The sequence below is a fragment of the Opisthocomus hoazin genome, chromosome 11 (assembly GCF_030867145.1).
Source record: "Opisthocomus hoazin isolate bOpiHoa1 chromosome 11, bOpiHoa1.hap1, whole genome shotgun sequence".
Lineage (NCBI taxonomy): Eukaryota > Metazoa > Chordata > Aves > Opisthocomiformes > Opisthocomidae > Opisthocomus > Opisthocomus hoazin.
The window spans coordinates 3,814,725-3,838,877 of NC_134424.1; the positions used below are offsets into that span (position 1 = coordinate 3,814,725).

Below are 24,153 nucleotides of genomic sequence, written 5' to 3' on the forward strand. Positions count from 1 at the left end.
AACACATCTCACCACAGGAAGGGTCCACCAGCACTAAATTCCCCTGGTAACAAGCTTTCCTAAAGAAGCCCAAGCCATAAATAACTCTGTGGCTCCAAGACCTTTTCTCCCTGCCTAACAGTCGTTGGCAAGGACACGGTGAAGGCCCTGCTCTTCCGCTCCTGCCTTTCCACACGCCCCGGGGGCACTGTGAACAGAGGCAAGGTCCATCCCTCCACCGGCGCGTGAGGCAACTCGCTGCCCATGGCCACCATCACCAGCTGCTGGAGAGCAGAATGCAGACTGCCTTCAAAACGGTCAGAATGGAATAATTACAGCACCTTTTCCTATGGTTTGAAGGACCAAACAGATTCGAGGGGCTTTATTTAAGCGTAAAATCACAAGCTACTTGCCAATGAAATGCTGCTGTAGGATAACGCCTAGCTCAGGGCTCAGCTACATGTGTAATAACGAATGACTGTTTGCTTAACTTTTAATCAGAGAAGACAAGTTCCATCTGACATTAGAGAGCTTTCAGGCTTTGAAAGCATGTCTGCATACCTCAAGTAATTAAAAATCACACGGAATTATTCCAGAACATGCATACATGCACAAATACATACACACACATTTATGCTTTTATAGAAAGCACAGTGAAGATAGAAAAGGTATCAAATGGGTCTAAAATGGTTAGATGACATTAACTGTTATGATTCAGAAAGAAAGACAAATAAAATTTACATCCAAACCACAAACATTTATTTTTTAAAAAACGCATTTCTAACCAGTACATGCAGCTGCTTCGTCATCAATGCATGGTCAATTTGCAGTTTTACATCTGAATTGCTCTCCCCACTTTACTGCATCTGGAGAGAAAGAGAAATTTGGCGTTTGAGTAACGGTATGTCATATGTTGAATTTATCTAAAAGTAACGTCTTTATCAGTACAAATCCTTTGTTAGCCTTTCTTTTTTCTCCCCTCTGTATCACTGAGTTTATGTCTGCTCTCGCTCTCCTTGCCCTCCATTTAATTGGAAAAGGACAGATCTTTCCACATTTGAATAACAGAAGCAACATACCCCATGGAATAGAAAAATGGGCTGCAGCGAGAAGATCTGATTCTTATTCTAAATCTGGTTTGTGACCTTGGAACGAGTCACTTCTCTGCACCTCTGTTTCCCCTCCTTTTCTTTGCCTTTCTTGTCTACTTAGATTACAAGCCTTCTAAAGCCTGTTAAGTGTTTATCCAGTACCAAACAGATAAGATTCAGCTTTCACTGCAATCGCTAGACAACACAAAACCAGAAACAACGAATCTTATCAATCGTCACGTACATTATTGCTCTCCTGTAGTCCACTAATGTGAAACACAATTTCAAAGTTATTTTCAATAGTTACTTCAAATTCAAATAAAAAAATATAAAAAAGGTCCATGAAAGAAAAGTGTATTCAAGAGGAAACCAATTCCTTAACTGTCCAATACCGTTCCCCCCATTTCCGACACGTGGACAAAGAGCTGCACTTCTGTATCCATCCCTGGCAGGAGCAGACACGATGCACCGCTGCTACTGCACCAGCACCTCGATACCCACTCCTGGCTGGGCTGTGGTGACCAGGGGCTTCAGTCTCTGCTCAGCACCCAGCTCTGAGCCCACAGGATGCTCGGCTACCTGCCGGGAGCAGCAAAGGCAACGGGGAGGCTTTGGAGCTTTAAGACCACTTCTCTTGCTCTCCCACCTGAGAGTACACGTACACAGTGTCAATCCCAGGCCACATTCCTATGCCACCATGGAGCAAAAGAAGCACACAAGCATCGTTTTTTCTTTTCTTGCCTTTGTGGGTCACCTTTAAAAGTGATTTTCTTTCAAGACTCTCTGTATGAATGACAAGATATTCAGTGAGACGTCTTAAGGGAAAAGAAGTGATAAAGAGAAATTCAGCTAACCTATTTTCTTTCTTGTCACTACCTGATAATCTCTTTATCTGGTCTCATTTCACCAGTTGCAGACAGACTTATTTCCCCACGGACAGACCCAATACTTCTTCCAAAACACACACGTGCACATGCACCTCCCTTCCCACAGCATTTAAAATTCATATTGGAATGTCTCCCTGCTATTTTGGTGTATATATAGCCAAATTCAGCATACATAGATGTACATGCATAAAATGTACATGCTTATTGCCACACACATCTCTAGTCTTTCTTCTAGCTTCTGTGGTTATAGGCACACAGAGAACATTCACACAAACCTCCCCGTCAAAATAATTATGCAATTTCATGGAAGCACAATTCACTACCACATATATTTTAAAGTTCAACCCCTTTGTCAATAAATTACGGTTTCTGATGTGAACAGAAAACATTTTCTAAAGCTCTGCAGTGATTTAGGAACCTCAATACTGCTTTCAGCTACACCTTAATCCTTCTTGCCTTCTATTGAGGCTTTAGCTTCGAAATGTTTACTCTCCTGCTGGCAACACACTCGGCCTTTTATAGCGCCTTTACCTTCACAAAGTAATGGAACGGCAATTCGTAATGCCAAATGCAAATTGCCTGATCTACAGCCTGCGCCAGCTGGGTACAACCCAACGGAGCTGCGGCAGCCTGGTCCAAGGACTGCACGGCGTGCCTCAGCTCCAAAGCCCAACAAACCCAAACCCAGTCCCACGCGCAATCACTAGGGCTTGCAAAGCCGAGTACAAAATCCCTGTACTGTGAAACAGTGGCAATTTTCAGGATTTTATTTTATCACAGGACTGGATTTAGAGAGTTCAAGACCAGAGATGCTTCTATTACATCAGGTCCAGACTTCCTGCCATTACACTTCCCCCAGCTACCTCTGTATTAAGCCAATTCACTTGTAACTGATTAAAACATCTACTCCAAACCAAAGAAAAAAAAAAAATCTACTTTTTATTTAGAGACATGAAAAAAAGAGGAAACCCAACATTATTTTAATCAGAGATTCTGGGGGAGGAGGGAATTATGATATGTATGCTCCCCCTCCCTATTTTTTAATCTAACTCCAAAATCACAGCAGAGAATAGTAACTCAGACGCTTTATAGCTGAATTCTTTTTTATCAGCTGTCTCCTATCTTTACCAGCTGTTTGTCTGCTCCTCCCATTTATGCTGTGCATCTTGGACTTATCGATCTAGTAAGCTTTAAATTACAGCTATCCATGAAAAAAAAAAGCAGAGGCAAACCATAACAGGAAAGAACAGACCTGATAAAGGATTTCTGAAGGGCTACTTACTTTTGCTAAAAGAAAATCTTAATGGAATTTCCGGGAGAGAAGGTCTGCAGGACTGAAGTTATTGGTGTGCTGTCTGGAGAGAGGAAGGGTAAACACAGCTCACAGATTGAAGGAAAGGATTTATATCAAAAATGGTTCCAGTGACAAGTATAGGAAAACTTCAAAAAAACCCCAGAAGATACGGTGTTAGGAACCTCATCTGTATTGCTGGGTGTTTGTATTGGGTTGATTAAAGCCAGCCAATTTACAGCAGTTCTTGTTGTTTCAGGCACAGGCACACAGTAAGAACTCATCACTCTCCAAAAAACACTAAAAAAAAATGTTTAACATGAACAGGGCTGAGTATCAGCAGAGTTGATTTCAGTGCTCAAGTGCACCTACTGCAGCTTTAACTCAAAGACTGTCAAAAGGTATCACTAGAGGCTTTCACCAGTGACATACCAGGACCATCCTGCTGAAGGAGCTAAGCTGACCATAAATCTCCACAACCCTCCTCCACCTCAAACCCAATATTCCACACAGTGATACTGCAATTCCCTGGAGAAGGTGATCTGGCAACGTGCATCACACAGGGAAGGTTATCCATCATTTTGCCCAAGTCTTTTCTGTAACACGAAGGATGAATTACGATTCTGGTCTATGTCCCAGGTATTCCCATCTGCAGTAGGAAGCGACCGTCACTCCTCCTGCGTAACAGCTACGCAACAGGCACGGATGGCTTTTGCTTCCCTTGCTCAGGTGAACAGCTCTCTGGTCGAATGAAGCTACTTCAGTTTAAAAATCAGCCATGACACTTATTTCACAGAGGGCTACGGTGATGGCCTTGGCTCTGTGCCCTCGTTACCGCTCTGCACAGAAGTACCCCCACGGCCACGTGTAGGCTGCAGAGAATTCGCACCAGCAAAAAACGTCTAGAAAGATTGTACCTAGTGCTATGCTGGAAAAGAAAGCATTACTGAAACAACGCCAAGTCTTGATGAAAGAAACTGTCTCCCAGTCTACGTTGCAAGCTTAACCTGCTGCTTGGTTCTCGATGCCTTACGTACTACAAGGGATAAACTGGGATTTATGATGACTGTCCTAGAGACCTCGTGGCCTGAATCAAAGCAGTTATGTGCCCTGGTCTTGTAAATCTGATGGGATTTTTAAAGATGAGAAATAGAAATACAACCTTTTTCCTCCATGGGTATGGGCAAAGTGACTGCACGTCTGGATTCCCAGGGCTGCTTCCAGCTTCGCAATGGCATTTTATTGTTACGATGTTCTGCAAGTACAGCCACTTTGGTCTTTCAATTTTCCAAAAGGTTAGAGGGAGCTGACAGATTTCTAAGTGAGGGAATGCAGTTCACACTTTTATTTACTCAGCTGGTCATTCACCAAATTTGACACTGTATTTCAGCTGAGTTACACATGGTGCTGAGAACGGGAGAAGCAGCAGGGCACAAGGATGGCTTTAAGACATCTCTGATCCCTGTGTCGAGCTACCCAGAGGCTCCTTGGTCTCAGCAGAACCGGGAACAAACGCAGTAGCCAGGATCAGAGCTGGCATCACCTGCAGCCTCTGGCCACGCCGCAGATGGCACGGGCGGCTTCCCGGGCCCCTCCATCGACTGGCTGCAGAGGGAGAACAGACCTGGAGCAGGGATGAGCGGTCCCTGCTGCAAAGTGACCTTCACATTTCACCCACCCATTTCTTTCTAAAAAAAAATACAGGAATCAATGAAGCACAAGCCTCTGAGTCAGGCTCAGATAACGTTCTGAAATGAGAAACTAAATATTTAAACGTTACTTGAATTTAAACGTTACTTGAATTGTGCCTGTTGCAGATCCCCACATCGCTGAGGAAGATAATTAATAGGTTTGGCCCAGAGGATCTGACGAAGCAGAATGGTATCGAAAGGGGAGGGCTGGCCAGGATGAAGCTCTGGTGCTGCTCTGGCCGCTCTCCCGCAGCGAAGCCCTCCTGCGGCACCGTGCTCTGCACGTCAGAGCTGCCGAGACCCAGCGCTGCCCGGCGCTGCGGACCACGAAGGTTTATCCCGCTGCCAAGCGCATCGTGTGACGCAGGGATGAAAGGACCCCAGATCCCAGCACTCCGGCCTGGGCAGCGTTCCCATCAGCTCCAGCACCACTGCGAACGAGGAATAAGCTTCACTTGTGCGTATTAACAGCAGAAGGTTTTTCGAAGAGGAAGTTTTGTCATACAATAAAAAGATGCATTGACCAGCTTGGAAAATAGCACAGGATGAAATGGATAAACCGTAGTCACAGCAAAAGTTACAGCTTCTGGATCCCACGTAAGTGCAAATGTGCTGAAGGGAGTATTTACAATTACATCTTCAGACTAATACCAAGTACGTGAAATTAATATGGGTGAGAAAAGAACAAAGAGAGAGAAGGAATTCTTAATTATTAAAGAAACAAACATATTTAGATGTAATTTTACCCAGGCGCATTATGAATACAACAACCCAACAAGGCTGCAGTGCTTCTGAGAAAAGCCAGTACAACACTTCTACTTCTTAAATAATACGATTATTTTCTTTTCAGGAACAGCAGGAAAGCACTAATTTTATGAGAATGAAATTAAATGCCCATTTTAGTAGACGTGTTCTGCCAATACTCCAGTTTTCCCACCAGAAAAAAGTGAATATTGTGTTTCAGGTCAGTCTGACATTTAGAATCAGGTGGCTCATAACTACTGCAAGCACAATGTTGCAAGTTTCTCAAATATCTGTTTATTTAAAGGGCTATCATAATATGAAGAGAGCCTTGAAATACTAATCACATCTGTCTAAGACCATCGCATGACGTTAGCCAACAATTTCTGTGACCTGCGGTACCAAAAAAAGCAGGCAGCATGAACAAGTTTCTGTAAATCAAGCATATTGGGCCAGATTCTGGTCCACAATTACTCAAGCGTAAGAAATGTGATAGCACTTGACCGGTACATTATTCAGATGTGTAGTGAACTTAGCAATCTGGATGTACAGCATTACAAGCTGTTGTAATGGTTACCAGAAGAAAATCAACGTGGCTCTAACGGGCGTACAAAGGCTAATGCATAAACGTGCACGCACACTCTCTCCCTTAGGCTTGTCACTAGCCAGGCATATCACAGATATTTTTCCCTAAAGAAAATGTCAAGGTCTATGCCAAAGCACTCAGGGCTCGCGTACAGCACTGCCACACGACCACGGCAGGTAAGTGTTCAGCGGTTAAACATCCTGCCGTGACACACATGCACGCATTGAGTTTAAATTTACAGCGAACGCCAGGTGTTATTGTCCCTTAAGGAAAATCGTGACTGGTAAGCATCACCTCCGCCAATGGTTCCCTCTTGGGTCAATAAATCCTGATAGTCAATAAAAGTCAGTGAGCAAAACCGACACGACCACAGGAGCCTGTGCATACCTTGGGGTAAAATTTGGCACACTTAGTATCTGCTTATTAGTTAGAATGATTTTGCATTTAAGGTCCCCAAGGCATAGAGCACACTTTCACTTGATTTTAGCAACCGTCTAACACACAACACAACTCTGCGTTACAACATTCCCTGCGCTCTTCACCGTGGAGTACCTGCAAAGCCAACAGCACATGGGCTGAGGAAAGGATTTCTCCTGAACTGGTAAGGCAACATTGGGAACACCGACGTGCCACCTAAAAAATATCCACCCTTCTCCACGAGTTCCATGCATTCCCATCGCAGTACTGGGGTTTCAGGAATGAATACAGCCAGAAAACTTCGTTCTGTGTTTTCCAGATACAATTAGATTTCAACTATTCACACCCATGTGCCAAAACACACAGTTGTTCTCAGATATTCTGGAACAAATCTTCAACCAGGATAAATCAGCACAGTTCTTTTGAAGTTATTTTTATTTACACCACCTGACAAACTATTTCCCTAATATTTCCTTGTTAAAAATTTTATGCATGAGGAAGCTGTTTTCCACTCTACAACACAAAAGTCAATCACCTTCAAACTGCCACGATACATGAACTCGGAAATACCAGAAGGACTTAACCCATGAGTCTCAGCGCAAACAATGTAAAAAGGTTTCTGTAAGTATTTTAAAAATAACACTGCCCTGATCACAACAGATCTGAAGAATAGTTTTAATGAAGGTACACTTTTTTCCTCTTGTAAAGATTCTTCATTGCTAATCTGTAATTTTCAGGGTTCTTTTTCCTGGAAATGAATTTTAAATGCACTTGAAAAATGTCCAATGCTGAAATCGGAAACTTAACCTTATAATACATTATTCTATGTTCAGATTGTTAATGATCATACAGACTAATAAGTCACTTCTTTGGCATCTGAAATGATAAGTAAAATCATGAAACAAGCAAACTCAAAAGATTTCTAAACCCAACTGGCAAATGATTTACAGACTAAAAATTTCTCTAGAGATTGACTTATAAAAGTTAATGACTTTCAAACAGAGGGAAAAAAATCAAGTCAATAGACTGAAGTTGTTCATTATAACTCATTTGTTCAATTCTAATCTTGATTTGGTCATCAGCTCTCTGCTTGCTTATATGATGGTCAAGCCATGCAAATAAAGTGATATTTGTTCACATAACAATATCAGACCCTTATATAGCACTTCTACTCATCAAATCTCAAAGCATTCTGCAAAGAAGGAAAGCCTTGTTATCCACAATTCAGATAGGGAAATTGCAGCAGTAGGATAATTGCAGAGCCAGAAATAACACTTCCGAGACCCAGGCTAATGGCCTAAGTAATAAGTAACAGCACAGGGCATTTTATTAACACAGAAGACGACTGAGGTCAAGCTGGGCGATTTCAGCATTGCAACTTCTGAACTGCTGAAAGCGCAAAGAAAAGTGCAAGCAAAAAAAGACATCAATTCAATGAGTGCTTTACATTGGCACTTCAGACTTCAAGCATGCTATTAACTCCTTCTGTTCACAGATAGGCATAAAGACTTTATACCAAACAACCCCCCCTCAAGAAATGCTATTAAGCATATGCTTAAGTTATTACAGTACTCCAAACATTGAGAGTCCAAAGAGTTTCAAGGGGGTTTTCTATCTATCAGAAAAAATACATGTTTCTACTGGAAAAGGCACTGTATAGGATTAAAAGCTGTTAAAACGCATGCTTAGAAAACAGCATTTTCCTCGGAAGAGACTAATGAGTCAGACTTGTTTCTCAAGACTTCTACGCATGGAGCTCTGCTGCGAAACAGGCAAGAGGTTTGTTGAGAGCTAATGATCCTGGGTCAGAATCAGACAGGCCAACAAGGAGGACACCGCTGCGGGTGTTTGCTACCCACCACCTGATCAAGAGCTAGAAGTGGATAAAGCCTTATTCAGCCTCCACAATCAAAGGCCCTGGTCATCCTGGGGAACTTTAAGCACCCTGATATCTGTTATCTTAGCAGTTGCTAAGATGGCAACTGGTGGCGCACAAGCAACCGAGATCTCATGAGCACATCAAAGACAATATTGCTGAACTTCAGGGGAGCAGGTTGGCTTGCTCAGGGAACTAGCAGGTATAGTGTCATAGACGACTTCCCTGGGGTGCAGAAAGGCACAGGGGAGTTCCTTGATCTTCAAGGAAAACCTCCTCAAAGCACGAGCATAATCCACCCTGATGAGTGGGAAGCGGAGCAGACGCGGCAGAAGGCTGACTTGGCTGAACGTGGAATCCCTGACCGAGCTCAAACGCCAAAAGAAAGTGAACAGAAGGTGGAAATGGTGACAGGCTACGCGGGAGGACTATAGAAACCCTGCCCAGACTGCAGGGGCAAAATTAGGAAAGCCAAAGCCCAGGTGGAGTTGAAACTGGTAAGGAATTGCATGGCCAACAAGAAAGGCTCACCCATACGTACATCTGCAGCAAAAGACCAGGGAAAATGTGTGTCACTCCTGCGTATGTCAACAGAACTACCAACAAAGGGTACAGAGGAAGGATGAGGCATTCAATGACTTTTTTGTCTCAGTCTTTACTGGCAAGGCCTGCTCTCAGGCTGCCTGGATCTGTGTTCCTAATGTCTTTGTCTGGGTCAGGGAAGTCTTGTCTACAGTAGAGGAAGATTTTGTTGGGGACTACTTAATCAAACTAGACTTACACAGGCCTATGAATGTGCAGGAAACAGGCTGACATCATTTTAAGGCTGCTTTTTGTATCTTTGAAATGTTGTGGCAATTGGGGGATCCTTTTGATGACTGGAAAAAGCAACTGTCCTGACCATCCTCAGGCAGGAACAACATACACCAACATCCAAACGCCTGGGGACCCTCACCTCAGTCCCAAACATGATTATTGAACAAATCCTCCCACAGGCAATCTGTTTAAAGATCTCTTATCTCCATTAACAACTTAGACAATGCGAGGGAATATGCTTGCAGCAAGTTTCCAGATGACACCAGAACTAGGGAGCAGATGACAGGCTAGAGAGTGGGACTGCTGGAGAAGCGGGCTGACAGAAAGCTTACAACATGCAGCCCGAGCAGAGATGAAGCTTTGCAAATGGAAATCCATGGTGCAGAAAGCAGTTCAGGGAAAGACAGCCCGGGGGTCGGCCAGGAGCTGGCAGCAACAGTGATGAACGCCAACCATGCACTGGGTTGCAACCGCAGGAGCATGGCCAGCAGGTCAAGGAAAGCAATGGTTACTCTGTTCAGCACTTGTGTGACTGCATCTGGAACAGAGGGTCCAGTTTTGGTTTCCCTGTTACAAAACAGACACTGACAAACTGGCAAAAATTCAGCAGAGAGGACCAAGATGATGAGGGGGCTGCAGCACATAACTTAGGAGAAGAGGATGGGAGAACTGTGTTTGTCTAGCCTGAAGAAGAGAAGGTTAATTACTATTTTCAACTGGACAAAGCCCTGAGCAACCTGATCTAATTTCAAAGTCATGCCTACATTCAAGCAGGAGGTTGGACCAGATGACCTCCAAAAGTGTCTTCCAGCTTAAATTATTCCACAATTTCAATGGTTTCTCCTTCACTTGTATTTATCTAAGGGCATATCATTGGGCATTCACTTGTAAACTATCATTTGGAAATAATTATTCTGACTTTGTGCAACATTTTCAAATGAAATAAAAAACTCCGTATGTATTTGAGAAGCATCCAACTGCAGGTAAAGAATATCACGGCCTAAAAGCCAGGCAGCTAGAGCCAATTCAAGCATAATCAGTCTCTCATGACACCAAACTGCCTAACTGAACTTCTACCCTCTGTGCAAGATGGACTTTTTTGCCTCCTCCACAGAAGAACCAAGATGAGGGGTTCACAGTCTCTCTGTAAATCAAGATCATTATCAAAATATAAAGATCAAAACAGGAGATGCCTTCATCGATTAAAATCATGGTATTCCTCCAATAAACAAAAAATTACTTCCCTTGCAAAAAGACAACCTCAGATGTTTAGTCACAGACACCCATTTTTACCCTCCTGGCAAGTGGAGAACGTGAGCAGGAGCAAGTGACAGACATGCATATTTAGAATTAAACTTCAAAAGCAAGTGGTTCATTAGCGTAACGTGATAAAAACTAAGACATGTTTGAAGGAACAGCTATGGTCTAATAAAACCTGATTTTGGTTTTAAAAACAGGAGAAAAACTATAGCGTATTTCCACTGAAATATATAAACCTACAATGAAAATCAATTGGTATTTATAGACACTGAATAATGCACTCATTACTATTCATTCTCATTACTGTTCATTTTGCAACCATCACAAAAAATATGGTGACTGACTGACAGCTTTTAAAATATTTTTATGCCTGAAGAACCAAAATAGATGAAAGAGATCTGGAATTTTGAATTCAAAAAACTATACAAACTGCCAACAGTATAGTAACCTAATCTTCCCTTAATTCCTTCTTTTATTTAAAGTTCAAATCTCCCTAATCTTTTGAGTTAATTTGAGTAATCCTTTTGTTTTTCTTTTTGGCGGGGGGCGGGGAATCATATTTCACTTGTACTTGGCTTTATTAAGCTACGAAAATCTCTGTATATCAGAAAGAGTACAAGCAACGTTTTCCCCTAATTAGTCCATAAAAATGCTAATTTTTCTAATGAATCAGATTGAAATATCACAGGAGTAGGTAACAGCACAAATACAGAGTTTGCTTATGGTGTAGGCTTTCAGATTCATTTTGCTAATCACTGCCACAGCACTGGGCAACTTGCAAAGCCAATATTATAATCAGGTTAGAGAGGCAAAACATGCTCATCTTCATTTTTCTGCAAAATAAAGGCAGTTACACGCACATGCATTCACAGTAACCATGCGTTCATTTCTATATGTGAAGAAAACCAGACCCACGATGTTTGCAGCCCAGCTCCTCTGCTGCGACAAGCCCTTCTATCCCCATCACAAGCAGAGGTCCTCTGCCTGTTTACTCAAGCTGAGGATGTGACCATAAATCTTTATTCTGCCCAATTTCACTGTTAATATAATCCATTTCTGAAACCGATAAAATAATGCTTTCTTTTGTCATGGACCAGTAGCTAATAATGTCACCAGCCTGAATCATACTGAAATCATTGTCTGTCTGCCCCGCAGCATCTTTCTCTATTTTTTTTCCCCTGCACTTACACTTTTGCTCCTGCCTTCGGTGCTGGCACATACTAAGGCGCTTGTATCCAAGCCACAGATCTAGGAAGGAGTGGTCTTTTTTCAAGTCAGAAATCTACTAGAATCAATGAGCTCTTAGAGGAAACCTCTTAGGGCTTGACCTTCAGGGTGGCCTTTTACTCTCTAAACCCCGTGTAAAACAGTGATTCTGCCAGTCAATCCTTACTAAAAGATTTAAAGAAAGCGACTGTTGCCTATTGGTGGCACCAGAAATCTAAGCAGGAATTAAGCAGCTTGAAAAAGCCTTTAAATTCAACTTCTCATTCTCCCAGAGCTTGCCATATATTCTTTCTGGCCCTGTGTTCCCTTACCCCTTTGATCATTTTATATTGAAGTAGACTCTTGTTTAATACACAGCTAAGACTGCACGATAACATCAAAACAGGAGGGGACATAAAGAACATGAAAGAATATGAAGTCAATGGCTTCGCCAATCACAATACATAAACAGGCCTAGCTAAAAGCCGCGGCATCACAGTGCCGTCTTTCTGCTCTCACAAAGCTGCGCGCAGTGTCAAGACCAACTACAAACTGAAACTAATGATTAAAACTACATTGGGCTTGCTTTCTTCTGCTTTAATTGTTGTTCGCCTTGCTCAAAGGGTACAGGTCCGCACCTCTTTCTATGCTTCACCCCAGCAGCCCACCGCACCAGCTGGTCTGATCAGCTCTCCATTAGACATCTGGGTTTCCAAGCCAGGGTTTCTTCAACGCACAGAAGTTGCACAAGTCCATAAAACAGGGTCCTTCACCCTTGTACCATCATCCTTACAACAGAGGGCCAACCATGTTCTAACCACTTCCAGAGGTATTTTTGACAAGAAGCAAAACGGGAGAAGAGCTTTCACTGAAATGCCTCTGACGCTCTTCTAAGAACATTAACACAATTCAACTAAAAAAGAAACAAAGCCTGGCAACACAAGACTTTGTCTTCTTGATCCCCAACATCTTCCTGTTTTAGTGTTTACATAAAATTACGCAGTATGTGTCGGAGGCCAGACAGATGGAAAAGTTGACATCTACTGTCTAGAACTCCTCTCACACTTGGTTTTCATACCATATTTCTCGGCTGCCTACACTCACGCTAATCTGATAAAATCACTTTACCCACTTGGAAAGCAACATATCACTTGTACTCAGCTCTACTATTCATCAGACAGCCACGATGGCAGCTCCATCACTGATGGCTAATTATCCTTTCCCACTGGACGTCAGAGACAGTTGCATTCTCTGCAGCAATTTATTCTTCTTTCCATGGAGGCATGAGGTGGAAGCTGAGGCCTATTGAAGTCAGCGACAAAAGCCCCCTTGACTTTAATTGTGTCGGGAATTCATCTTTTAATGGAGAGAGACCTGCGTAAGTGTTATTTAGTATATGATGTCAACACTTTGAGATAACAACTGACAGGAGAACAACATGCACATTACCAACGGTGCCAGGATGGGACACAGCACTCAAAGACTCTGGACGCCATCAGATCCCTGTTACAGTACCAGACAGGACGGTGGTACAGCCACGTCTCCGGTGCCACCCAACAGAAAACGGCCTCCTGTCTGGTGAAGCCCACTGAACCCAACATGGTCTGCAACACCTGGGAACAGCCAGTGGGATGGATCTCATTTGCTTGGTGGGGTGGATCCACGCGTCAGCTTGTAGGCTGGCTTTTTCGCATGTAGCGTCAATCCCCATCTACAAAAGCAGTGTGGAATAGCTACGGCGTTCTAAATTCGCAGCGTACACTGCACCTTAACTTCAACAGAGGCAGTGAATGAGAAGGCAAAGGAGTCTCACCTTTCACTGACTTCCATTCCCTTTCCCCCTCCTAGACATGCTGGCAAGCGTCATGGCAGCATTGTCCAAAATACTCGCTTCTTGCAGGAAAAGCTTATAGTTTTCATTTAGAGAATGTTTCAAGTAAATGAAAAAAGAAAGATAAAATCCAAGTGTTGAAAAACACATACCTTCTGAATCACAACCTACTTTGACGACAGTTTTGCCCATTTGGGGGTTCCCCCCCCATCAGCTCTTCTGACTTGCCCTGTTGCTGAGCTAGTGAGTTCACCTGCATTAATCAAAATGTTTCACTTCAGCATCCTTTGACTCCCAGCTGGACAACCCTTTTGCCCGAACTCCCAGCCAGAACGAAGGAGAGCATGTCCTCTTCTGCATCGCTCCTCAGCCCTCCCTCCCTCCGCCATCTAGCTCTCCATCCTACAGAAACAGCAGACGTTTTAATAGCCCATCACCACAGCAAGACAGGAGGTACCCAACTATCCCCAAACGCACACACTTGGGACAGGACTATTCTCTTATTTCTGCACAGTCTTCTCAGGCTCCATCTCTCCTGGCTGTTCCTGGATTCTCATGTTTTGTCCAGCTCATATCCAGCCCATGCTCACTCCCTGACTTCTATATGACTTCCACACTCTGTGCAGAAACTTCTTTCAGCTATTCATATAACTGAATAATATTATTCAAAAATTTATTTACTGAAAGAGTGGCCAGGCATTGGAACAGGCTGCCCAGGGAAGTGGTGGAGTCACCATCCCTGGAGGTCTTCAGAAAACATGTAGATGTGGCACTTCAGGACATGGTTTAGCAGGCACAGTGGTGATGGGTTGACAGTTGGACTTGATGATCTTAGAGGCCTTTTCCAACCTTAATGATTCTACGATTCTATAACTTCTCCAGTTTACAGCAGCTGATGTAGTCACCAATTCCTCCAGCCAATGTGCTGATCACAAGTGAACAGCCACAGTTTCAGCAGAGATGTTTGCATTTAGTGATGGTCTTCACAGAGCAAAGCCATTCCTCAGGGTAAAAATACCAGCAGGCTGAAGGAACACAGCCAGGTCCTGGGGCAAGGAACCGGCATGAGCCCATCATCTTCTCCCCACCCGCACATGCCTGAGCAGGTAAGGGAAGGAGAGTCGTCGCCCGAGGGCGGCAGCAATGACGAGTCAACCTGGAAGGCAGCTTTCAGCAGTTGGTTGAGGCCAGCAGTTGTTTCAACAGCCGTTTTGCCCCAAACGGTGCTGAAGAATAATCTGCATAACTCCATCTTTCTCACGTGGCTAAACACCACAGGTAGTAAGACAAAAGTCTTCTGTTTGTGTGAAAATTATTTTTAAAAAACTTCACTTTGAAAAGGAAGCCTCCAAATACACCTTAAATCCTGTTCAAGCCAAACTCTCAGCACAGCCTACAAGATTTTATTCAGCTACATTTTTCCATGCTTCTGTATCAACTGACGGCAACTTGCCGGTCCTTTGTTCTGTGCAAGGCTCTTTGCTGTTCCTGTGCCAGGCAAACCAGCAAGCCGACCTCTGAGGACAAGGGAAATCCACTCTCCTCACTCAGGATTGGTCTCTAGTGCATCTAAACCACCAAAGCCTCATACAATCTGAATTTGCTTTTCTGACGCATCCTTTTATTTGTCTTGTTTAAAAACGCTTTATGCAAGAATTGCTTAAATGAACAGCAATTCATGTATATGGAAGGACAAAAAGAAGACTGATAAGAACAAATCATGCTTCCCATATAATATGCGCTATGACTAAGTGGTGTAAGTAAAGATGGATTGTAAAAGCCATCTTAAAATATGAAGCAGAATCCACAAGAGCAACACATCAGACTAAAAATAAATAAATAAATAAATAAATGTGCACTGTACTGGTTCCCTGCAAAATTAGACAATTAATTCTGTGTAAACTAACCTATCAGGAAACCACACTGTGAGGATTCTGATAGCTGTTATTGCGGCACACTATATTAAGAAAAGAGCGCTTTAATGAGGTCCCTGGAGAGTCTCCACGGACTTGGATCTTCCTTCTAAAAAAGACCATTTTTACCCCATTTAACTGCCAGTATGTTGCATCTCTGGTACACATAAGAACAACAGCAACAAAAAAAGGCAAAAAGCTATTAACACAATTATCAGTACCAATAATCATTGTGCTTCTCAGGATCAAAAAAAAGATATTATGCAATTTTCAATATATAAGATCCATCAGAAATAACATCTGTGTATTAAAACCCACTGCACTTTAAACCACTTACAGCCAGAACAGCAGCAGTACAAAGAAAGCTTTTACACAGGGTGTAAAAAGACATAATAATAATAAAAAAGTAAAATCACATAGTGCTTACCAGAACAATCTGCAACCTGACTTTTGTTAATATCTTAGTTTTCTATAAATAAAGATCTAGCGTAGAGCTTGCCAAATACAATAAATGCCTCAGTTTAACATTTGATTTTTCATATAAGTACTGGAGAAAACCACCTTCAGCACCAAACTCAAAATGGCTGTATTTCAAACGGATTGTTTGCTGTAAGGTCACAGCTGTAAAATAGCAGGGCAGAATATTTTGATCAGAAGCTGAGTAGCAGGGTTAGAAACTGTTCCTCCATTTGCAGAGTCTCTGTAAAAACATGTACAACGACATTTATGTCTTAATCTGACAAATCAATATTCTCAGGTTTCGATACACTGAAGCCTGTGGATTTTTCACACTGTGTTATCTGTTTAACTGAAGTGGTTCTACTAAGCGATGCCTTACATTACAAGAGGAAAAAAACTGAAAAATTCTTTTACTAATTGCACTTAACATAAAGTGCAAATAAAGAAACAACCCAAGAAAAAAATTGAGATTAATTACTGCCTTTCTTCCCCAACTGTACTATTAGCCCTTACGTAAGCACCAGCTCTCTATATCACTAACATAATGGACTGGACTTTACTGATATAACAGACCAGGCTGCGATACCAATGTTGATTCGCAATAGCTTTCTACTTCAGCAAGTTAGTAGGTTCAAGAGTTAATGGGAATACCCAGAGCTTAAGCAGGCAATGAATGCAACACAACATGCCAGTATATGCTGAATTATCATTGTGCTGCTGCCATTTTACCTGGGCCAGCTTATGTGACATCCTTCGCCATCATGGAACTGGGCTCCTACCCGGACCATCCAAGACACACCAAAAGCAAAGCTGGAAGAAGCCAATCCACAGGAGATCACCTATGGATGGCCACCACTGAAGGCAGCTCTCCACAGGGAAGCAGACTGTTTTAAGCACCCCTAATTGATTTTACAATATTAGGAGTTCAAAGACAATCTTTAAGTCCTAATATTTACATGGGCATGTTTATCTGTCAACTGTGTAATCTCAGAGCCTCCGTAGAGCCCGGGACAGCCTCTTAAGTAGCTTTCTCCAATTTTGATTAGCTGACTCCATAGCCAGCCCTATAAATATTCTTAACATCTGCACCCAATGGACCAAGTATTTTGTTGAGCAGACTAATTGGTTCACAACCCCTGCTAAGCATCAGCCATATCATCCCGGACTGCCATAGGCTACTATCATCATTAGCCAAGTGACAATCTCCTAGAGAATTTTGACTCTTTAATCTCCGTTCTCCCAGAGGACATCAGACTTATTACGGGTTAAAGCTATCAGAGTTCACTGTTGTTCCTTTCCTGTACTGTATTCTCAGCACAGGAGGAAAAACCTTGCAAACATGGTGACACAACGGAAGCTCATGTCCACGTTCTCCCTAAAGGGACCGCAAGATGCTACAGACCTTCGGGCTAACGCAGTCAAGGACGCGGGACACATCCTGCCTGCAAATTTCCACACCGATTTCCAAGAGAGGTGTAAATTAATAGACCCTAGCTAAAGTCACACATGGATGAAAGTACTCCTGGATCAGCGTCGTTCCTTTTACTGACACCGCGTTAACACCAAAACGCCGTGGTCGGGATTGTCCCAGTGGCTGCAGGAACACCTCATGCCTGAGTACGTCTCCCCCGAGACCCAGCAGCAGGGGGACGAGGCAAACCACAGAGGAAGAAGCAGAGAAAGTGATAAAACATGGGTCAAAATCTGGAACAAAAGGTGAGAAAGAGAATAAAGGGGGAAGAATGAAAGACAAACTCTGAGGAGACATAACATCCTTGGGAAGCCAGAACCCACTCAGAGTCCCAGCTTCAAACAATGCAAACCTGACCTTCATTATGGCTGTGCCACAAATCTGGAGATTTAGGCAAGAAATGGGGTGGGGAGGTGGTTCTTTTTGCTTTGTTCCATTAGAAAGAAAAAGTTCTGCTCTTCAACTCAGGACAAACTTTAGAATGTTAGAGATCTGGAGCATTAAGGTCTCTTACTTCAAAAGACACACGGATAACAGACACCAATAGCTCATGGGATAATGTTCAGTACTACAGATGTTCCCTCCAATTTTCCTGAAATATTTAAAAGAAAAAAACCACCACAATTAAGAAAGAATTCCTCTGCTCATTGCCCCTTTCCCCATTCAAAATGGGAAAAGCAATCATCCTGCTACAGACAAAACCCCCTTCACGGCCCTCTGGCAGGAAGCACCCTCTGGATTGCCTGCTTTCAGACCAAATTCTTTGTTCTCTTAAAAATACCCTCTGCTCACTGATGCTGGAGATTCACCTGGCCATTTAAAATGAGTAAGGGAAATGAGATTTTAAACCATCAGTCACCATCCCAGCTTACCTGAAGGCAGCAGGGAAAACCCAGCTGTGCCGTGTTGGCCCAGTAGGTCGAGGGAGGTTCTCCTCCCCCTCTACTCTGCCCTAGTGAGGCCCCATCTGCAGTGCTGCGTCCAGTTCTGGGCTCCCCACTTCAAGAAAGATGAGGAGCTACTGGAGAGAGTCCAGCGGAGGGCTACGAGGATGAGGAGGGAACTGGAGCATCTCTCCTACGAGGAGAGGCTGAGGGAGCTGGTCTTGTTTAGCCTGAAGAAGGCTGAGAGGGGACCTTAGAAATGCTTATAAATATCTCAAGGGTGGGTGTCAGGAGGATGGGGCCAGACTCTTTCCAGTGGTGCCCAGTGACAGGACAAGGGGCAATGGGCACAAACTGAAGCAGAGGAAGTTCCAGCTGAACATGAGGAAGAACTTCTTCCCTCTGAGGGTGACGGAGCCCTGGCCCAGGCTGCCCAGGGAGGCTGTGGAGTCTCCTTCTCTGGAGATATTCAAGACCCGCCTGGACAAGGTCCTGTGCAGCCTACTGTAGGTGACCCTGCTTCGGCAGGGGGTTGGACTGGATGACCCACAGAGGTCCCTTCCAACCCCTGCCATTCTGTGATTCTGTGAAATGGTTATTAAAGGAACAAAGTCAAAGCAGCTCATTCGTTGACTCTGCCTCTCGTGCCCAAACCAGCATCAAGACAATAAACTCTGGGTTTCAGCACCAGAGCCGCACCACAGCAGCACCCTCCCACCACAGCAAGTGAGCGGCGTGCACAACACTTTTTTTTTCTTTGAGTCACACTGAGAAATCCCTGCAATTTGTAGCTTTGGAAAGCCTCCACATTCACATTTAATTTGAAATGATATCCTCCCTGTCAAAACATGCCTGGGGGCAAGTCACTTATGAAAAAAAGTGAAAAAAATAAAAATCTGAATTTTCTTGTCTGCTCTGAGTCATAACATATGCCACAGCGAGCGTCTGCAGCCAAACACAGGAAGATGTTCTTCTGCAGAGAGGAGCACCCAAATAAAAGCAACGCCCCAAAACAGAAGGAATCTGAATCGCTTCTCCATAGCTTCGTAAGACCTAACCGTTCAATATCAGGCACCGATAAACACTAGTACATGAGCTTTCCAGCAGTTCTCATGTGGCTGCACAAGATCTGAATTACATACATATATATTTACAAACAGGTGGTATATGGATACTCATGCAAACACACACATTATAGGTATGTAATTTCAAGTTTCAAAATTCATGTCTCCAGAATAAATATAAAAATTTGATACATTCCATACTGAGCTGCTTCACTTTCATTTGTTTCCCTTCACATCAGATGTTGCTGGTATTCTGACTATTTTCAGGGAAGGTAAACTAATACCAGATTCAAAAGCCCCAGGTAAAGCTATTGCTCGTTGCACAAAATGGTTTAGAAAAAAAATAAATTATATGCTATGCATAGTCTCCCAAATGATCTGCTTTTCCCATGACCTGCCATGATGGTTAAACAATTCCATGCAAAAACATACATACATAGTCAGCAACGTAACTAATACTGTGTGTGTGCATACATACCTTATAGTGCATCATCTTAACACTTCCACTCAAACTACCATCTCTTAAGCAATGACCAGAACACTCAGTTCAAAGACAACTGAAAAACCTTGCAGGAGACAGTTACAGCATAGTCTACCCAGGGAGACATTAATTTCTGATCCCTATATTTAGAAACAGCCTACGATCTACACCATGAGACTTTCTCAGAGGGTCATAATAGATTTGTTTCATTTTATTTAACTGAAGTTAAATTCACCAAATAGCCCCTGGCCTTCGGAAGCCTGCAAGAGAATAGCATTGCTATTGGCTTGTTTTCTTTCTGCAGAAAAAGAAAAATCACTTCAATAGAAAGCCTCTGCTCAGCAGCCCAAGGTGGGCAAGATGCAACTGAGATGGGAGGCTCTGTACAGATGCATTGGAAAGGACTAAAAATGAATATGGCGCAAGATTAGCAATTTAGATGTGCTGCCAACATATTCTTACCTTTGACACTAAGTACAACTGCATGCAAAGGGCACTCAAAAATTATAGAAATAGAAAGGATCAAACGGGTCAAAAATAAGGAAAATATTACAGGTCCCTTTAAGAAAGGAATGAAAAGAATTACCAGTATTTCATGCGCAGATGTAGTGTTTCAAGGAATCAACATGACACAAGCATTTATGAAAACAGGTGAAACAAGGTCAAACAGTCACTTTAATGACCACATTCGAATTAAGAGTAAATTTAAAATGGGAAAGAAAATCACAATCATTAACTTTGTGAACTCTCCAACACAAAAATGTTATTGATACAAAGGGCATAATGATTAGGAGAATGATTAGATGTTTAAGGTGCTAGCAATAACACTTTCCCAAGCCAGGATGAGAATTTATACAGGCTATTGATCTCATGTTTCAGGCTGGAAGCCAAGCAGCAAGTGCTTGATAAGAAGACAAGTGTGTGGGGGGGAAATATCTATCAGGGACACTTTGTTCCTTAATTGTGATAATGAGAGTTCAGGGAAGGAGGGAGGAAGGTGTGGGGTTGGTTTATTTGGTGGTTTGGTGGTGTTTTTTTTTCCCAGGATGTTGAGTCATCTAGTATTAGTTACTAACAGAGATAGGATTCTAAGTTAATTGGATCCTTAATCGGATTGAATAGGGTAATTCCTACCTCTCTGCGCTCCTAATGGATATCACAATGTCACGAGTTAAACACTGAAGTGCTGCTCTGATTTGAGAGCAGCTTCTAGGGAATCCTTAGGCAAAGACAATTCTTTGGACATCCAGTGAGAAAGAAAATGATCATCAAGGCCAACATTTCCAACAGTATTTGGAATAATTACTGTCCAGTTAAGCAGTTATTACAGGTAGTGCAGACATTCTCACACAATTTTCCCCCACACACAAGAAAACAGTTTATTACAATTTATCAGTCTTTCTAGTTCCAAGGAGAATATTTCCATAACAAGCCCAGGCCCTAGTGCAGTCCTGACAAGACCCACACTCTGGCCCAGAAGTCAGAAAACTGCTATTTGGTATTGCTGGCAATGTCAAATGCTCATGGCCGTACGAGGCAGAAATAGTTGGCCCCTGCAGAGCTGCAGGTAACGGCGTGCTCTAACTGATCACAGGGAGTTCACGTCTCTGTTAAATAGTCCAAAGGAAACACACTGCTAATTTCCATTGAAAAGGTCCTGAAATAAATACTCTCTTCAAGTCCAAAAACAATTCAGGAAACATTGCTAAACCAAGGTAATAGCTTTGTGATGGAGTTGTAAAAAGTAACATATGTGAGATATTTCTCTCCACATAACAACTGCAAGAGTATTCTCCACTGTGGACAGAAGACAGCACTTTCAAAAATTTTCTGGAAAAGTGATTTTCAGTCCTGGCTGAAGAGCTTCCACGACAACACAGTGACTTACAGTGCTTAAGGCCTCTGTGTCACTTCCATTGTAACTGGAGATCCACAGGAAAAAAAACAGCAGCAAATTCACCTGGACCACAATCTTGACTCAACCATTGCACTTCACCACTAAAGAAACACAATATTACATTTAAATTAATAATTACCTGGTTATTAGGCACAGTGAGCACTGGAAATACAGTATGTTTCTTTGAGAAAAGAAGACACCGGCACTGACCTGGTGACACTGTTTCAAGAGGACGAACACACACCCAGACGGTACTCATCAAAAACAGCCGAGACCGCATCGGTTTGCCTGCTGGATTTCTCAAGAATTTGTTTTTAATGGTAGAAATATAAGGCTCATGATTTCATTTAAAACTTGTATGTGTAACACGGAGGTCAATAAAGCAAAGGGCACACAGGAGATGACCGTGACAGCTTGCCCCTGGAAAGGTAACTCGTGCCCTAGCGCAGGCGATACCTGCGCAGCCCTCGGCTCCTGGGGAACACGGCACGGCTCTCGCGGTGGGACACAGCCCTCGGCTCCAGCACGGCTGAGCAAAGTTGATTGAACTGTCTTCTCTCACAGCAGCAGAACAAGGAGTCAACGGTGCCAACAGCCCAAACCACAAATAGGAGGTTTCTTCATCATCATTAACAAAGCAGAGAATCCAAAACTGCTGTTTTGACTACGAAACAGATGACTCCAGCTCTGCCAACGCTCAAGGTGTTTCCAGTGCCAAAACTCGCTTTGCTCAGACATATGCTCCTGTATTTAGAAACGGAAGCTCCTTCTCCAGATGAAATTCCCTTCTTTGTCCTTCCCATGGTTCTGTTTCACCTTTCTGTGCTTCCAAAGTATGTTCCTCCTTTTTCTTACCTTCTTCCTTTGCTTGCCCTTTCAATGCTCACAGACTTTATGGCCTTCGCACCCTTCTGTATTCCACACGCTGCTGTGCTCTTCCCTATCAGTGGCAAACCACATCCAGTAACTTGTGTTTGATCATACCAGACAAGGTATCCAGTCTGGATTTGAACACAACATAGTTCATTCCAGTGGTTAAGCACAGGTAAAAACTTGTGTTTAATGTCTAATTTAAAATTGTTTGGCTCCAGCTTCTGGCTATTGGATCTTATTATTCTTTTCTCTTCTTGATTAAAAAGCTGGATCTGCTTTCCCCATGAAAATACTTGTCCCTGTAATCAAGTCCCCTCTCAATCCTCTTTTTGATGAGCTAAGCAGATTGAGCTCTCTAAATCTCTCCCTGCAGGGAATTTTCTCCACTCCTCAAATCAATACTGTGGCTATTTTCTTGACTCCAGTTTTGTAAAATCTTTTTTCAGCTGTTGACACCAAAACCGGCCATAGCTTCCCAGCATTCTCACGCACTCAGACAAAAACCCTGTGTCAAAGCATCCCACTAGACCTTCAGCCACAGCATCCCACTGGGAAGGCACCTTCCTTTCTCTGTCCACTGCGACCCCTCCATACCCTCTCTTGATAACTCTTCTCAAGGAGACCCTCTCCCAGTGCACTGGCTAAGGCACAGGCTGGTGGGAGGAGAGCAGAAGAGGCAACATCTTGCCAGTCAGCCTGCTCTATATAACTTACTATTCTTATTGCCACACTACCGATATTGCCTCATCCAGTACTTTGGCAGCAGTCATTTAATTTTTGTGTCCAGACAAACAATAGAGACGTTAAACAGTTTCAGGACTAGTTCTCATTCGTGTGAAACTACGCTAAACCCACACATCTTTCAAGAATCCCCACAGACAAATACCTTTCCAGCTTTGGTAGCTAAATCTTCATCCATTAAACAAGACTGCTACTAATTCTACACACTAACCTTGTTGGGTTGGTTGTTTTTAACTGAGATTTCATGAGATACCAAATCTAACACCCAGAAAACTCTGCCATGATGCTCTGTAACCCCTATGTATCAAACCCATAACCCCATCAGGAACGGGCTCCCTTTTCAGAAAGCCATGGTGACTGGCTTTAATTATCTCTCTATTCTTTAACTCTGTATTAATTCAGTCTTCTACCAACTTATCCATTATTTTTCTGGGATTGGTGCCAAGGTCTCCAGACAATCAACCCCCACCTCCTTCTGCTTTCTCTCTTTGTACGTGGGCCCCGCCGGTATTCCCGCAGTACACCAAAACACACGGGATTGTCATCCCTGTGTGATACACTAACCTACCTTTTCCGAAGATATTAAGCAAGACTTTTTCCAATAGACATTTTATCCCTTATCACTTCTCCCTCCCACCACCAATTCTGTCCACCCACTTCAGTTAATCTGTCGCGCAGGTAGAGGGATGCCAAATCCA

General features: G+C 43.0%; 1 protein-coding gene across 7 annotated transcripts in view; it reads right to left on the reverse strand.

The window, feature by feature from the left end:
* Positions 1-24,153, reverse strand: part of CHL1 (cell adhesion molecule L1 like) — a 144,020-nt gene that overhangs the window by 109,810 nt on the left and 10,057 nt on the right. For 2 of the 7 annotated variants that reach the window (XM_075432486.1, XM_075432487.1), the window contains exon 2: positions 765-845. The exons of the other annotated variants lie outside the window; for them this stretch is intronic. The gene's annotated coding sequence lies outside the window, so the exon portion shown is untranslated. The remainder of the gene's footprint in view (positions 1-764; positions 846-24,153) is intronic. 7 annotated transcript variants of the gene reach the window in all.